Consider the following 4,825-nt stretch of genomic DNA (forward strand, 5'->3'; position numbering starts at 1 on the left):
TATTTACACATTCAAATCTCTGATAGTTGATATTGTAGTAGTCTCAGACTAATTTAATATATAAGTCTCATTTCTTCTCTATTCAATCTTGAGAAATGTAGATATTAACTTAATAGAAGAAATCTAGTAGAGCTGCTACAGTATAGTACTCTGTAAAAGATTGTTCAGTTTTGCTGTAGTAATATATCAGTTTATTTCTTATAGTAATAATAGTGTGCACTATAGCATTATCTCAGACTGAATTTCTTTTTAAGAGATTTAACTACTTTTTAAGATGAGTAAATAAACTGTTATACACTTATCAGACTGACTGCAGCATTGATGTATAAGTGATTAAGACTGTCTTTGTTATCTTATAAAACTGAAACAGTAAATTAATCACATATTTTAACTGAGTTCACTTCATATCAGAAAGTTTCAATGTCTGAATCTTTTTCTAATCAGAGTGTTATACTCAATAATTAATTATCTGATGCAATTGAAAAGTCTGAACAGTTATCTTATATATTAAACTTCACTGTATTCTAATATTCTGTATCATATTCAGTGATGTGACTGATTTGTTTATTTATTGAATATTATGAAATCATTGTTATTGTTTAGAAAAGATACAAATTGCATTAACAATGTTTCAAATCTGTGATATTTAAATTATTAGTCTATCTATTCAAAATTAACAGTAGTGTTATCAAAAAGCATTATCAAAAAACATTATCAAAAAGTATTATTAAAAAGCAATATTAAAAAGTGTTATTAAAAAACATTATCATTTGTAAAGTAGATGTAAAAGTTACTTGAGTAATTACTTTCATCTCATTGTCATTTCAAGAATCAGTTATCTTATTATTCATTATCTTGATATTAAGATTCTTTATCAGTATTTACATCACAAGTTGAACCACATGAGTAATGCAGAGAATATGACCTTGTTTATCATTTCAGAAATGCAAAGTCAATTTTTACTTCAAGCTCTTCATTATAGTATAGTTATTCACAGCATTATCAGTTGTAATTGTAAGAAGACTGAGACTAATATCTCAAAAGTTGTTTTTAATTGCTGTCATTAATATCTTTGTTATATAATTCTCAGTATGATTATTAATCAATAATTTAAATTCAATTAATGTCTCTTAATAAGTTCAGTTCTCATCAATGTAATAACATATAACTCTCATAAATACAAGATTGTTTGTACTAGTTCATGTATTCACTGTGAGAGACACTCTTTGATGATTCTTCAACTCTGATTCTAGATGTTATATATTGACTTTGTAGTGTGTCTTGAGATTGAACTGAAGACATGATCAATGTGAAATATGAAGATTTGAATTAAGCATTTAAAGAACTGTTCAGAATTCCAGATTTTCAATTGATTAAAGAGAGAGATTCAGAGATATATATATACAAAGTAATTATTCACAGAAGTTATTAGATAAGAGTTATAAAATCAGAGTACTGATATATGATTATTTTCACATAATTTTCTTCAAATTAGAAAGTTAGTATTATTAAAAATCATTATCTGATAGAGTAACTTATCAGCTCAGTAGTAATTTTCTGATTATTTTTCTTTTATTATCTGCATTCTGATGACATCAGATGTTAGAAAATTTCATCAGAGTTATAATTAGTTCATAATGAATGTTTCTTAATGAAGTTATAGTAATTATAGCAGAGAGATAACTCTTCAGTAATCTGTAATATAATCTGCTAATAATTATTTCATAGTTCATCTCAGTGTTTATATTGAGTTTTTTATAAATTTCATGCCCTGAAATCAGATGTGAAGAATGAAGTAGTCATTTATTATAATGAAAAGAGATTATTCTGTATTAAGTTATAAATAACATAGACTTTGTGATTTATAGTGATTTCTTAAAGAGTTTATGAATCTTTAATAGAAGTGAAAGAAGTGAATTCAGAAGATATAATAAAGATTTAAGAAAGATAATAATTTATTTTCAATAACTGATCACTGATATATGTAAGAAGAATTATTATAAGAGAAAATAATCTTCTTTCTTAACTTAGTTATAATTTTAGTACTAATTCAGATTGAATATCATCAATGTATAAAAAAAGGTAAATAAATAAGCTTGATTAATCTCTGTTATATTTCTTGAAATATATTAATATTGTGAAAGAGAGTGTTGCTAAATTATGTTATCAGATAATATTATTAACAATATATTAATATTATGAATATTAATGTTGAAAAAATGTTGATACTTATACATTATAGTGATTTGTGAATCATGATAGTTAAATATATATATATATATTATTTCTGACATTGATTACAACTTGTACAATAATTTTTGAAAACTAAGAATTAATTTCAATTATTATTTAACAGCTACTGAGTCTATAACTAACTAATATAGAAAAGAAAAAAACTTTTTCTACTTATTATCTATCTTCTCTTTTCTATTCTTCTTATTATTCTCTATAATCTATTTCTCATTGATATTCTTTTTCTTCTTGTTCTCATCTGAGATGATAATCATCTCAAAATCTCTTTTCACTGTCTTTTTAGAGAAGAGTTTCTACTGCTTTCTCTCAGTCAGATTAATCTGTATCTCAAAATCCTGTATTTTCTGATCTACTGTCTCAGATTTCATCTCAGTAGTAAGCAGAGTAGTATGCTCAGAGAGTAGAGCTGTCTTCTTAATATTCTGAATTATGAAGCACATTTAAGATCTGAATAAGACCTTAATTCTCTTCTTCTCTGTCAGCTTCTGCTAATCAATTAGAGAATAGAAGTATTATTAAAAATTATTTTCTCTTAATAAATAAAAAACTTATTAGTTTTAACTTCTTTATCTCTTACTTTAACACTCTTTTAATCTACTTCTATTATCACTTATTTATAGAAATACTCTTCTTCTCTCTCTCTCTCTTTATCTTAATCTTAAATCATTCTCAGAACTTCTTCTGATTTTATTACTACTATATAAGACTCTTCACTATCTTCTTTTTCATTCTCTCATATATGATGTCATTTATATTATTTCTATACTTAGTTGAGTCTAAATTTATCAGAAGTATTACTTAAAATCATTATTATTCTACTTTCTTACAAAGTCTCTTCAAGGTATTATAATATGTCTTATAATCTGTCTCTTCTCACTTAAATGTCTTCTTCTTCTCTTTCTTCAATCTGTGACAGTACTCACATGCCTTGATAATCTGCAGAATCGCAGAATATTTGAAGAGAGATAATATAATTAATTTCGGTGAGTGTTAAAGAGAGATAAAGATAGAAGAAATAATCAGAAATGATATAATAATAATAATAATAATAATAATAATAATAATAATAATAATAATAATCATAGTGATAGTGATAATAATAATAATAATAATGATAATAATAATGATAATAATGATAATGATAAAAGAAGAAGTGTATTGAAATATATTACTAACTTATCAAATTTAAAAAGACTTAAAGAAAATATTAACAGCTTTCAGAGATATATAGAAACAGCTACAGTGTTGTATAATAATATTATCTTCATTCAATACATACACTGTTGATATTCTTTGTATATAGTTATTATATAATCTGTATCAGAGATATATGCAGAAAACAGATCTTTGTTACTAGAACAAATGATTACAGCAATTCTCTATTTTCATATTATAAAGATAAGTTATTCTTATTTCTTTCTTCTCTCTTTTCTCTTCTTCAAATCATCACTAATTTCAAGCTGATATGAAAACTATTAAAACACTCTTAGAAATTCTTAAATTGAAAAATATAGACGTATTAAATTTTTAATAAATACAGTAGAAATCAAATTATCTTCTATAATAATCAATTATTCACTTTCTCTTAATAGTCATATCTCTCTCTCTGTCTTAAACAAACATAGTGTGAGAAAAGTGAGTATCACATCAGATTATAATAATGAACACAGTCTCAGTATACAGAGCTGTATACACACAGTGTATACTGAATTGAGAAGCTGTATAAATTACACATCAGTGTCAGCATTTCAATGAGAGCTGTGTGATGTGAGAAAGTCATAACTCTTACTCATATATACAGAGAGTGAATTACTGAAGTAAGTATATATACATTGTATAAAAGTAACACTTTTTAATAATACTCAGTCTCTGATATTATGAAAATAGAGTCTCTCTGTGAGATTTATTTTTATCAAAAGTCAGAAGATCTTATATTTCTCAAGATTATCTTTATATATCTTATCTATAAAATCAATGAGAAAAATCATTGATTTCAGTATTCTGTTCTTGATACTATTTAAGTGATAGCAGAGTTCATTCTGATCATACTTTTTAAGTGTATATTTTCTAATTATTCATATTTATACAGATATATACTGATTATTTATTAAATAATATTAAGATAATAACTTATCACAGCTATGTTATTCTTGCTATAAGAGATACACAGTTAATAATAAATATTATAAAGACTCTGAAAAGTAAGTATTTTAAAAATACTTCAGCTCTATAATCTTAATTTTTTTTGTTTTTATTTTTTATTTTTTTCTTTTTCTTTTATTTTTTTCTTTCTCTTTTTGTTTTATTTTTTGTTTTTTTTGTTTTTTTTTGTATTTTATATTTTTTTTTATAATTACAATTGTATGAATTATAATCTATATTAAGAAAAGTAATAATATTTAATAACACTCTCTGTTGAATTTTTAACAAATGAGTACTATGTTATGATATTATATAAGTGAGAAATGATTTCATAATCTCATTTAATATCATTTTAATAATAAGATCACAATGAAAATATAACTAAGAATTCAAATATATTCTTTATCTGAGACTAGATTTTTATTTAAAA

Source organism: Blastomyces gilchristii (genome assembly GCF_000003855.2).
Source record: "Blastomyces gilchristii SLH14081 genomic scaffold supercont1.14, whole genome shotgun sequence".
In the NCBI taxonomy this organism is placed as follows: Eukaryota; Fungi; Ascomycota; class Eurotiomycetes; order Onygenales; family Ajellomycetaceae; genus Blastomyces; species Blastomyces gilchristii.